We start from the raw sequence: 13,596 nt of genomic DNA on the forward strand, positions 1-13,596 counted from the left end.
TGCACAATTAAACAGAGGTGGGAGTGAGGTGGGTTGGAAAATGTATTCCTGTCCATGTTCCTGAGAGGTATAGCTTTATCCTGTGGGCGGTAGCAATGGGATTTATAGGTTATCATGGAGTTATTTCATCATTTGCTTCCCTGAATGATGAAATACTTTTCTCTTTTACTCAGTATGAGCTCATATTTATGATTATACTTTTCTGAATTTCTTTAAAGGGAAGGTGTTTTGACCTTAGCCATTTTCCTGTGAGGCTGTGGTGAGGCTGATAATTTGAACAGCTTGAGTTTAGCAACTCATTGTTAACTTGGGAGCTCATCTACTGATCACAGAGAAGTGGATGGGAAGGATGCTGATAATCTTTGCAGTAAGCAAAGCTTGGCTCTGAGACAAGTACTTAACGTCTTTGGGTTGATTTTATCTTCTCTGAAGTGAGAATTACAGAGCCCTTTTAAAGGGAGACGTGAGACTGAGATGAAATAAGGTAGTGGAGTGCCTCATACAATTTAGTTTTTTTTGGCCGATAATAGATTTGAACTAAAGTTCATTCCATTCCCCATTTTGTTCCCATCAAAACAGTAACCACTTAATGAAACACTAGCAGTGTAAGAAAAGCTTTTTATTTTCTGATTTCTCATATAGCTTTTGGTTAAGTTACAGTGATATAATGTGGGCTCTTTTTTTTTTTTTCCCTCTCTCTTATGCATACTCTGATAACCAGGTATCAAGGTTACATTGGTGCAGCCCTAGTTTTGGGGGGCGTAGATGTTACTGGACCTCACCTCTACAGCATCTATCCTCATGGATCAACTGATAAGTTGCCTTATGTCACCATGGGTAAGTGTAATGTTTCTCTGATTCAGAATCCTCTTATTCACCAAGGTGGTCTGTTAAAAAGCTGGTCGATTTCCTGTTAGAGGAGACAGTTCAGTGCAGTGCTTCGATTCATCCTACAAATAGTTATTGAGCTCTTCCTATTAGTTGGGCCCTGTTCTTTGTGCTTGGGATATAACAGTGAACAAAAGTTTGATAAAGATTCTTGCTTGCAAGGAGTTTATTTTTTAGTGGGAGTGGACAATAACAACAGCTACTATAATATCACTTTTTAGTGATAAATACCAGGTGAAAAAATGCAGGTGATATTGTATCACGGTTATGCAAGATATTATCTTTGAGGGGAACCGGCTCAGGGGTATATGAGAACTCGATATATTATTTCTTAACATCTGCATGTGAATTTATAATTATCTCAAAACAGAAAGTTAAAAAAAATTAATGCAGGGTGAGGGGACTTGCAGTATTGGGATGGAAGGCAGACCCGTGTGTTGAATGGAAGGCCACAGCAGGTCTCGTAAAAAGGTTTGAATAGGTGAGCCTCCTGGGCAGAGGGAGGGCCAGAGAGGAGGCCTCGCTGAGGGAACGGGCCTGGCACATGCAGATTTTTTTTCTTTAAGCTGGAGTGACCGGAGTCCCCCTTTACCACTTAATCTCTGAGGGATCATGGGCATTTAATTTCTTTCTGAATCTCGACTTCTCATCTGTGAAATGGTATCAAAAATAGTCCCATGCGTACCAGGTTATAATGATTAGAAATAATGTATATAACATCTGGTCCAGTGCCTGGCCTATAAATAGTAGTTACTCTTTTTAGATCAGCTTTTTACCTTTGTATTTTAGCTCTAAGTGCTAGATAAAAATATTTTTTAATGAACCAAAAAAGTGATAAATCTATATTTAGAAGAATTGGAATTTTTAAGTTCTAGCTTTTATGTTAAATTTCTGAGTCAAATTGTATAGGTCCAGAAATTCGAATAGGCCATGTGTAGCTGGCGGTTTTCCAGCTATTGCTTACCTGTTACATTTTTTTTGTCTTGGTACCTTGGCTCTGCAGAGCTAGGAACACTGCTGCCTTGAATAGTTTGGAAATTGCCAGTTTGAGACTTTGCTGTTCCATTGTCTTATGCAGCCTTTAAGAAGGTTTTTATACAACAGATGTTCCCTGTTTGTGGGGAGAGTGATTTACCCCCAGATACCATATGGATGAATCTTTGTAATTATTTTAAAATGAAGATACTTATAGTAATTTTAGAATCGTTCTGAATTGCTTTATTCAAATGTATTTGTTATCTTGACGAAAGCACTATTTCTCTCCATCTGATGCATTTACATATAAAGGTGGAATAGCCTTTTCTATTAAGTACTTTTCCTCTTTTTTTACTTAAAAAATATTATACTTGCAGAAAAGTAACAATGTACAATGAACAATCCTATATACCCTTTATTCATATTTCTCAATTAACATTTTACCATATTCGCTCACATTATTTTTACATTATTATATGTTTTCATTGTCTCACACGTTATTATTATTATTAACTTTTTGTGTGTGGAACCATTCGAGAGTAAATAGCAGATATCATAACCCTCCACCTTTAAATCTTTTAGTATCTTGTCTTAAATCATCTTAGTAAATCACCGATTTCTGGAAATTTAATATTGATATGGAGCAGTTTCATTTTTAAGACTGGAAAATTGAATTGGTTTCTTTTGCTTTTGAACTGTAGTAATTTATGAGCATAATTCTGAATTTAGGAAAAGTTGTCGAAAGTGACTGGTCCAGCAGATTTGTGTCTGTGCCCGCAGACCCCACTCTGTGCTCTGTCCTGGCGAATGGCGTCTCGCATTTCTCTAAGTCTGTGTGAGTCCAGGGTAAAGGTTCCAGAGCTTTGAGTTTATAGCACAATTCTCTTTAGAAATCATTAGTCCACACATTCTAGTTTTGCTATCTTAAGAGACCAGATTGAGAAGACTATGATATCAGTAACATCTGATTTTAATACATGAGTAAATTTTTACTTTGAGGTTTAATTTGTTCATTTATTCATTTTCACCCATTTCTTGAGGGCCCTCTGTATAAAGGCGCTGGAGCAGGCTCCACAGATAAAGGTGAATGTGTGGCTTCTTGCCCTCAATATACTCAGTATAATGGGGAGACAGATGTATAAACTGACAAGGGTGATAGGTACAAGGGCCAGTGATGGCCCAAGGGAGAAAGGGTCACATCTAAACTGGAGGATTTCAGGAAAAGCTTCACTTCACTTGAGTTCAATCTTAAAAGAAGAATAAATTACTTTCGTTTATTTATCAGATTTTTTTTAGCATCTACTATGTGCTAGGCCCTGTGCTGGGTGCTGGGAGTATAGTGGTCAACGTAGCACCTGCCCTCAGAGCATATAGCCTTATGTAGGAGACAGGAATCAAACAGGTAAATATACATTAATCTAAAAGAATGCACTGTGCTAAGTGCCTTGGAGGAAAAGAACAGTAATAGGAGAGAATAACAGGAAGGAGCATATGGATAATGGGTGTTTGGGAAGTCTTTACTAGTCAAGTGACATTAAAACATTTTCTAATGAAAGCAATTTATAAAGTCGACAAAATGTTCAAGTGGGAAAAAATATTGCATGAAAATTAAGTCTCTTATTTCATATTCCTCCACTAAAGTAACCAGTTTCTTGTGTGGGTTTTTTTTCCCTAGAAAATGTTTTATGATACACCTTCAGATATCTCTATCATTTGTCATTTATCTCTCTATCCCTATTAAAAAGACACAAATGAGGTCATGTTATACATACTATTTCCTTACTGTTAACTTGTTTTGAAGAAGTTTTTGTATCAGCGCATGTAGCTCTATATCTTATCTTTGATAACGGCTGCATAGAATTACATGATATGGCTGTATCATGACCCATCCGCCTATTGACGGATATTTTGGTTTTCGGATTTCTGCAACAGATGTGTCTTGGTGTATTTGTGTAAGTACATACTTCAGATCAATTCCTAGTAGTGGCCTTTCTGGCTAGGGTGTGTGCATGTATTGCTGAGAATTCCCTGTTGCAAGCATTGGAATCACCAGAGGATTTAAGGAAAAGGGGAATTATTTTAAGGGATGGAAGGAGGCTCACAGAATAGCTGGGAGGGCAGGAACTGGGTTTGGGGCCAAGAACAGTGTCAGAAGTCATGCTGCAGGATGGGCCGTTGTGGGCGAGGACAGAATGCTCCCGACCGCTGACATAGCTGGTGCTGGGCGCTGGCTTGCTACGCACTCTACCGCCCCGGCTGCTGCAGGAACCGGGTCTTCCTGCTGTCTTGCTCACCGCCAGAGAGCTCCTTACGGGGGAGAGTGGGTTCTTCTGATGCTCAGTCACCCACTCATAAGGCCAGGGGGTTCCCCAGACCTAGGAAGGAGGAACAGCTGCTGGGGGGCCCAGTAAAGTGGCAGATGGCCATGCAGCATGTTTTACCTTTTGAGAGCTATTGCCAAATTGCCCTCCAGGAAGATTGCACTAGTTTATCCCCCCACCAAGAGAATGTGAGGATGCTGTTCTCTTACAGCCTCACCAGTACTGGGTACTCTTGCCAATCTGGTGGGCGAAAGATAGGAAGGAGTCACACAAGCTGAGACGAGACCTGGAGGATAAGTAGAGATTAACAAGGGGTTTGCGTCCCCACTCTCTACCCCCAGGGGAAAGACTTTTCAGGCCCTGTGGTGTACAAGGGACTGGTGTGGTCAAGAAACTGAAAGGCCAGAGTTTGCTGGGTGGGCGAGGCAAGTGCAGTGGGTGGGGGAGCGTTCCATGCTAAGGGCGCAGCAGAAGCAAAGACATGGACGTCCGGGGGAGGGGAACAGAGGGGAGGCTGAGAAGCAAGCCGGAGAGGGTCCTGATGATACAGCCTGAGTTGTTTTGATTTTGTCCTGGAGGTTTCCATCTAATGTTTTCAAGCCAAGAAATGAGAGGGTAAGATTCGCTTGTTAGAAAGAACAGTCCGACAGCTGGAGGGAGGAGGATTGGCATGGGGAGTCTGGAGGCAGAGAGGAAGATTACAGCTGGCCAGATGTTGAGGGCGCGGATGAGTCCAGGCAGTAGGAATGGCCACTGATAGTACAGGGATCACTCAGAAACCAGCCCGCCGTTAGACTAGATTCCGGGTCTCTGTCATCCGTCCTCTCCTGTCTTCCTTAGTGCTCATCTCTTTGTGGCTCTTGACCGTGGCGGTGTTGGAGTAACTCCTCCGCCTGATGCCACCTCCTTTCTGGTTGGGCTCTGGACCCTTTTTCGGGTCCCTCTTGTACAGCAGGCCCCCACTGATCAAACAGGCTTTCACACCACAGCGCTGCAGGGCTGCCTTCTCCAGAAACGCCTTTTCTGCCTGGAGTGTTCCTCCTCCTGCTCAGCCAGGTCTAGTCGGAAAGCCATTGTGACTGGCCCAGGCTCAGGTGGTACGTTCCTCTCAGGGCGTTTGGTGTGAAACACGATTCCAGCCTTGTCCATACTCTGCTTTCCCCTGTCTCCCCTGCTCCTGTGAAAATTTGTGATCTCTGAGAATCTGTTTCTTACTCTCAGAGTCTCACAGAGTCCTGTGTGACTCCATGAATATTTGATGGTGAATTAATTTTCTGATCTTCTAGCTTGCTTGTGCCAAAGAATGTCTGAAACTTAGAGTTAGAAATCTTAGCTGCTGTTTCTTTTTGTGAACTGACAGTTCACAGTACCCCTGGAATAGAGGTTTAGATTGTGTTCCATTTTTGTGGCCCCAGTTTAGCACAAAGCATTGCATTTTTTTGAGCTTACTATTAGTTTAAATTTAAAGTACATTATGGAGTGTCTCTGTGCCAGTCTGCTCGTGCTGTCACGTTATTTTCAGTTAAAATTCTATCCAAGGGATGCTGTCATTGCTATCTTATTAATGAGAAACCTGAAACTTAAATGAGATTCAGTTTGCCTCTTACTGCTCTGTCTGTAAATGGCAAAGCTGGGATTTGAACCCTTATCTTCCAGCTCCAGTAAGCCCCAGTAAAACATAGCTGCTTTGATTTTATCATCTTAAAGATGTTACTTTATTAAGCTATTAAGCTTTGCTTCTAAATACTGAAAATATACAAATTCGCAAAGGGCATTTTATTTGTTTTGCCTGTTTTTGACTGGCCTATGCAGATTTTCCGTCCTGTATATTAACAGACAATATTTACTAAAACAGCTTTATAGTATCAAAGGCAAATTTAAAAAAGTTTACACAATTCTACCACCCCAGGACAACATGAGTGTTATTTATTTTTTCCCAATCCTAGTCCATTGGAAGAGGAGCTCTTTCCCAGACAATGAAAGAAAATACAGTTGTACGGCCCTGGCTTTGCCTTTGTCATTCTTGTAGTTTCTTTTAGTCATTGTTCACTTTCGAGTCCGGCTTGCGTGCATTTTTCCCAGTGGCAGTAACTGAGTTGCTGCCTTTCTTCGTAATGACGGTTCTTGTTGTTACTCTTTTTTCTTTTTTTTCCTAAGGAGATGGGGAGCTGGATTTTGAGCGAGACCCACAGAATTGCCAATATTTGGTGGGCTTTGTTTTAATTTACCTTATTTATTTTGGGCGAGCTACCACATCTCAAACTGCAGGTAAAATTGAGGGCCCTCCTAAATGAAATCTTCCCATGGAGCGTTAACATTCACTGTGAAGCGAGGCTTTCCATACGTGTAGCTTAAGTGAGAAAATGAATATTTCAGTAATTTCTCAAGCTTTAGTTAAATAAGTTTTTTATTATGAGAAATAAAAACAAAACTTTTTTGAAATTAATCTTTTTTCATCAAATGATTTGACGGTAAAAGCTGGAAGCTAAAATTACCCATAGGACAAGGGTGTCTAAATTTTGTCTACCATGGGCTTGTACTGGCGACTAGCCAGGTGCCTGAAGGCTACTCTTAATTTGCATTGACTAGAAGACACCTGTGTTGCTCTGCACATCTTTAACATGCTGGCACAGCTCGCAGAGCGTGAGGTCCAGGAGCCTTTTCTCTGAGGGCTCACCTTCCCCAGGGTTTACTCGAGGAGAATGAACAAACTCCTTGTGATATGACTCTTGGACAACTTCTGCCCTAAAACCTTTTCTGTGGACGTGATGTCGACCATAATGAGAGCAACATTCATCCAGCAGCTTTCCAGCTGCTGTGCCAGCAGGTGTTGTGAGATGCTTTACTGATTTAATTTTTGCAAGACTGTGAGGTGGGTACTACCATCCCTGTCTTAGAGATGAGGAAGTTGAGGCTCAGAGAGGTATGCTGAGGCCCCACATCCAGGAGGTGCGTGATCTGGGATAGGAACCCAGGTCTTTGGGAGTGTTCCTCCTTGGCTGTGGTATTGCTTCAGTGGTGTGTGGCCCGTGGTCCAGACCAAATATGATTTGGTTTATTCTCAAAAAGAAGGGCCCCTTGGGTTTCATTTAATTATTATTATTTTTAAGAGAATAATTTGTGAGAGATTGCAGGTGATCAGTTATCAGTGTGATTGTTAAAATCTGGGCAAGATTCTTTGACTTTCTATTAAGGGCACAGGGTTATAGTTTTACTTTTTATAGGTAGAATGTAGGTTTTTTGTTCTCAGATTAATTAGCTTATTTTCTTTTAATTTGCCAGCTTTCCTTTATTAGGCAAACTGAAGTAGTGTCAGGAGAAGCTTGGGGACCATCTTTTGCTGTTAGTTTGGCAGTGTTCCTCGCAGCAGCAGCGGCAAGGTATATGCAATGTTTGTTTTTGCCCACTTATTCACATAGAGAATTAATATGAATAAAATCTCAAGCATGACATTCCTGGAAATGAGGCCCTTGGACAATTTAGGAATACTGACTTAAGGAATAAACATTGATATGCATCATTAGAGAGGACTTGGGGTCACTGCCAGGGCCATCCAAGTAAAATTCGATCTCCAGATAAACTGGTTCTGCTGTTTCCTAATTACTGGGATGTACCTCTTAAGTCCCAATTTATGAAGCCCCCTAGCCAGTGAAAAGATTCAGGACAGAATTGTAAACAGACCAGTGTCTCACCTTGCGGGCAAAAAAGAATCTTCGAATTAGGTTGGAACATAGGAACATTGATAGGGAATTCAGGCCTGCCATTTTCTCTGTTTTTTACACCGAAGTGCAACCTTTGTGCAGACATTTTGACATCTCCACATGACTCAGTTTTGAAAATTTTTCTGCACTGGATCAAATTAGTGTGCTACAAGATGCAACTGTTTTTCCACATTCATTTCCAACTCTGAAATCAGGTGCGAACTGAGCAGTTCTGTATTTAGTTCCCAGGCCTCCCTGAGCGCCATCTCAGAGGGCCTGTGGACCTCATAGCTCTGGCATTGCTGGACAGTTCTTTTCCTGACCTGTATGGGTCGTGTGACTGTGCAGGGGGCCCTCAAGCCTGTGTCTCCATCAGTACTGGAGTGAGTCTCCGCCCCTGCCCTCTGTGGGTCAGGGGCTGTGCTGTGGAGGGAGCCCCCTTCTGTAGAGAGCTCTGCCCACCAGAAATGACCACTCAGAGTGGGCTTTTTGTAACCATCTGAGATATAACCTAGAATCCTAGAAAAAGAGGTGGAAGCCCTGGTGGCAGTTCTGTCCCTTGACCAGGGAGTCACCAATCTCTCTGAACCTCAAACTCCTCATTTCTAGGAAGAAGCTAGTTGTTTTTGACCTGGAAAGTTCACAGGGCTCTTGAGATGCTGCAGTATCATGTTATGTGTGAACACGCTCTATAAAGCACCTGGTGCCTTTTCTGTGCATTTGTTGTCCTGGTGTCATTTTTTGAGGTAGTGTAGGACATTGAAAAGAGCTAGTCTTTGGAGTCGAACTGGGTTCAAACCTGAGTCCAACACTTATTAGCTCTTGAGTGTGAGCACTGATGTCTTCTGTAAAATGGTGGTTTGAGGAACTGTCCTGTGGGAAATGCGTGAGGATTAAGTGAGATACCATACGTAAAACTCTTGGTATGTGGCACAGCATAGATGTTTGGTACGTGGCATTCTGATAATTTTAGTGCTAATTCATTCTCTGTGCAGTTCTGTGTACTAAGATTTCTCCAGCTGTTTTCCCTGCTTTCATTAATATAAGGAAGATTTCATGAGATTTAAAATGTATAGTGTATGGATTTTATATCTTAAAATTTATGCCGCTATGGAATGCCAGGAATTAAACATCTGAGAACCAAAAGCCCGTGAGAGTGGAGTTATGCGTCTTGATTCCTGGTTGTTACTGTAAAGGTGGTACTAAACCAATAGAGGGTGCCAGTATGTTAGGAAATGAGAACGTATTTACTTCTAAAATTCATCATATTGTTGCAGGGCATATCATATAGACAGCCTTTGCTAGTTCTTAATCTGTTTTAATTAGAGTGGACTTAGTTCTTGATTCTGCATAAAAAATGTTAAAGGTCTATGGTAGGTAACATGGTGAGGTTTTGAATTAATGCATAGGGTGCTACTCTTCCTGTTTTTTCTTCTCTGACATTTTGCCATCAAGTCTTTTCTGACTTGGGTTCAGTCCTTATTATACAGTTAAGTAAAAGCCCATGCCAGGAGCATGTTTCAGAACAGTTAAATGCAGTGCTTGCAGTTTTAAGTCCTTTGTTTTTAAACTCCACCTCAGAGAGAGAGGTAACTGATTCATCTTTACCTGCTCTTGTTTCAGAATTGACTCTGCTTCAGAAAAGTGCCTTTATAGTTCGATAACCTAGGCTCGATGGTCTTTTACTTTCTTGTTGTACATACTAAGTGGAAAGTCATTTTATGCATGAGAGGACTTTTCACAGTGGAGTTCAAAGGACTAGGGATTTGCTGTCAGCCGGATTTGCCTTAGCTGTGTGACTTTGGGTGGTTTCCTTTACTTCTCTGAACTTCATGTTTTCCCATGTAAAATGGAGATCATGGCATCTAGTCCACAGGTAAATTGAGAAAAAATACAGCACTTTACACTTTTTTTTTTAGTAGGATTTCTTATTGTTTGCACACAGGCTGTATGGACAAGATAAACCTTTACTTATGATTAAGACGGGATGTGTTTTAGAAATTATTAAACTCTGTGGTTGTCCTTCCGTGTTCTGAGGGACAGGAAAACTTGGCAAGACCTGCAAAGTGGGATAACCTGCACTTTGGAAAGTTATTTTGGAAAGTGGACCAGAGTAAAGGATGCCTTTGAAAGACTCAGCTCAGACTCCCGTGAGCTCCTGCAGCAGGAGGGAGGGTGCGTGCCCTGTGCTCAGCAGAGTGCGTGCTGAGTGAGAACGCATTTCCGGGCAGGGCCTGAAGATGCGGGAGACTGATTATGAGGCGTATTTAAGGTAATTTTTACCCGCCATCTTATCCCCTCAACGTGGAGTTAAGTGACTCCTCATTTTGAAGAACAATTTTCTGTCCTCGTACCGTGTGGCATTTCTTTAAAACACATTGATAAAATAAAACCTTTCACTTTTTAGGCCTGGATGCCCCGATTGTTAGTCTTTTCTTAGGAATAAGTATTTATAACCTGTCAGGTCAATGAGATGTTACACGTACAGTTATAAGAAAAATCTCTGTTCAAGTGGTGTTTTAAATTATTTAACTCTTTTTGGCTACATTTAGAAAAGGAACTGTATTTTTTAAGAAATTAATTTCGAGTGAAAATACATGCTTTAAAAATATTTCTAGGTATATTAAGTGGAATAATTTTTAAAAATTTATTGAAAATAAAAGCTGGACTCTCTAACATTGAGGTACATTTGCTGATGAAAAGGAAACATTCTTCCCCCTCATGAGGGGTTTAAATGTAATACTCAGTGCTTACTCAGGAGTGAAAACATCAAATTAAACTGTTTATGCTGACAAAGGACAAATCCAGATTTCAGCAACCCATGCAAGATTGTCTGATTGCTTGGCCTGCCTCGCCTGGAAGCTTTTGGCCAAGACTGATAATGAAATGCATGCATACAATTAAACCACTTCAACTCAGTGTTGTGAGTTTTCCCCAGCCATGAGAGGTGCTTCACTGCTCTCTAGTGGCTGAATGTGGTCCCCTGGCACCAACATTGTTTTATATTCATAAATCAGCTCTTCACACATTGGCAGCGTTGGCCTCCAGAGCAAAAACCAGCACCAGGAGACTAGGTCTTGTAGACAGGAACGAAGTGAAAAATGATCCCAATCCACGGGGCTATGGAAAACACCAAATTTTACCCAAGATGAGTGGCCAGTTGACTAACAATGAGCAAGAGTGAGTAAGCACTCTGTCGGGGAGAGCTGACACTGATGGATTAGGAAGTTCTGTGTGTGACTCTTTCATCGCTGCGTACGTCTTACACCTTGGCAGGCCACCGTGGCGAACAGGTCCTTGGGTGCTTACAGTGGACCCCTCCCTAGCCGGGGCAGGATTTTCGTTTTGTTTTTTTTTTCTTTTTCCTGAAAAGATCTGGTTAAATTGATTTGGGGAAAAGCTGTAGAAATTCATTTCCAGCTGTTTCTCAGAACTTTATAACTTTGAGAGAAGAGATTTTAAAGACCTCTGTTTCCATTAAAGCTGCCAACCCTGGGACTTATCGAGAATGATCGTATAAAATGGCTCTAGGAGGACGAGGACCTTGTCTTAGAGCAATTACAATAGCTAGCTTTTATTGAGCTTTTACTATGTGCCAGCCTTTCATCTTTAAATGCATCATCTCGCTCAGGTCACAAGGAGATACATTCTGCCTTTATCCCCTTCGTGCGGGGGAGGAAGCTGGGGCGTTAGGGCTGCTGCACCGAGCCGTTTCCGGGCCAGCATTCACGTTGTGCTTGATGTGATGATGCCTCTGGGAGTAGCTGGGCAGCCTTGCAGGTCTCAGAGGGCCATGGCAGTGTGCTGGGGGAAAAGAGCGAGGAAATGCTGGAGCTTTGTGTCTCCAGAGCCTGCTGCCAGGTGGGCATTGGCATGGTTTGAAGGAATGAGTGAGAAGTTGCTCTTCTGAAAGGTGCATGGACTTAAGAGCCACAAGACCCAGGCTTGACTCTTGGCTCCACTTTTATTGACTGTATTGCCTTTAAACTAGCTGAGCCTCAGTTTCCTTGTCTGTAAAATGGGGAAATATCTCTACCACTTGAGCTCAAGGTCCAGGACCTATAAGGCCCTCAGTAGATTTTCTCCCTTGTTTTCTCTGTCCCCAATCTGAGAGTCGTGAGCATAGACCTTACAAGAAAAAGCAAATTTCTACCAGTTGCCTTTCAGATCCTTCCTAGAGTTTGACTTAGAGCAGCAGGTTTCAGAAAATTATTTCAGTCTTATTGTTTCTTCAGCATGTCTGATGACATCATTTCTAGAATCGCTGTTTGATTTAGTTCTTTAATGAACTCTATAAAAATACCGTTCATGTTTTTAAAAATAATCCACTGTCCTCAAGCCATATTAATGCAGACGTTTTATATAGAGCAAGTAAAAGTATTATCTTTAGATAGTAAATTTTTTTTGATATATTTCATATTTTGTCCTGAATTGTTCTCTCAGAAAAAGTTAGGTTCAAATTGAGCTACTAATGTAGATAAACACCTTTAGAGGTTTTAGAAAATGGAGATTAATTTCATTTTTTTTTTGAATGGAGCTATATTAACATAAATACCCAGAACAGATACTTGAGTGGCATTGCTAAACAGTGAGTGGCATCTGTTTAATCATTTAAGACATTTAACTAAAATCTCAGTCTCATTTGAATTTCCAAGCAAAGCAACACAAATTAACTATATCCAGATGTGTGGTAATTGTTTCTGAAATCTGAAGAAAAAGCAAGCTAGAAAGCGTGCTTTTTAGGGGTGGAGAGCTAAGAAAATCTAGCTGCTTCTGTGCTTACTTGCTAATCTTGATTTTAAGCTTTAAGCTTTGTGATTTAAGAGGTAACATGGTTGAATGGAAAGAATGTCAGACACTTTAAATTCTGAATGATCTGGGTGCAGATTCCCAGATCTGCTAATCACTGGCTCTGAGATCCAGGCAAACTCCTTATCTCCGAGAGTCAATCTCCCTTTTCATCAAATGAGACTCCTGCTACCTGCCCTGTCTGAAGAGCAGACAACACGGACATGACTGCTTTGAAAGTTCTTAAACACCGTGTTTGTTGTGGTCCTTTTAGTAATTTGTTGGGCACAGAGTAGACTTCTGGGTAAGTGGCTTGGCACTGATATGCTCAAAAGACTTGATTATTAGGATGATTTTACCTCTAGGACTGTCCTAAGGAAGCCCTTCTAAGGATGCTGATAGAGAGACCTGGTATATTTGTTTGTTTCTGATGATTGATTGCTGTCGTTACTTGGGATTATTGACTCATGCATGGATCGACCTTCAGGCCCCTGTATACAAATTTCAGGAATAAGCTGCCTGCTGCTACGTTACACAGCAAGACTGTGACAGCTGGTAAGGTCTCGGTCATTTTGCTTTTTTTTATCTTTTTCATTTCTCCACGATGTCAGATTCTTATTTTCTCCAAGTTTATACCTTAAAAAATTACAAGTAATTCATGGTTTTTGAAAAAAAATAAGGAAATACAAGTAAGCAAAAAGAAAATAGTACCACCCAGAAATAAGCATAATATTTTTGATTTATGTTCTTCCAGATTTTTATAATATGTATTATAGAAGCATATATATTAATATTGTTTTGGAACATGTTTTTTTCTCACTAAATATTAGATTATGGACATTGTTCTACTGCCAAAAAAATATTACATCTTTGGACATCTGTATAGTATTTTATTTATTTTCCATATCTCCTGATTGTTGGAT

The 13,596-nt window shown here is 40.9% G+C and overlaps 1 protein-coding gene across 1 annotated transcript in view; it reads left to right on the forward strand.

Moving 5' to 3' along the window:
* PSMB7 (proteasome subunit beta 7) overlaps window positions 1–13,596 on the forward strand; it is a 58,233-nt gene that overhangs the window by 9,028 nt on the left and 35,609 nt on the right. The window lies entirely within an intron of this gene.

This window comes from Pteropus vampyrus, unplaced genomic scaffold (assembly GCF_000151845.1).
Source record: "Pteropus vampyrus isolate Shadow unplaced genomic scaffold, Pvam_2.0 Scaffold95, whole genome shotgun sequence".
NCBI lineage: Eukaryota > Metazoa > Chordata > Mammalia > Chiroptera > Pteropodidae > Pteropus > Pteropus vampyrus.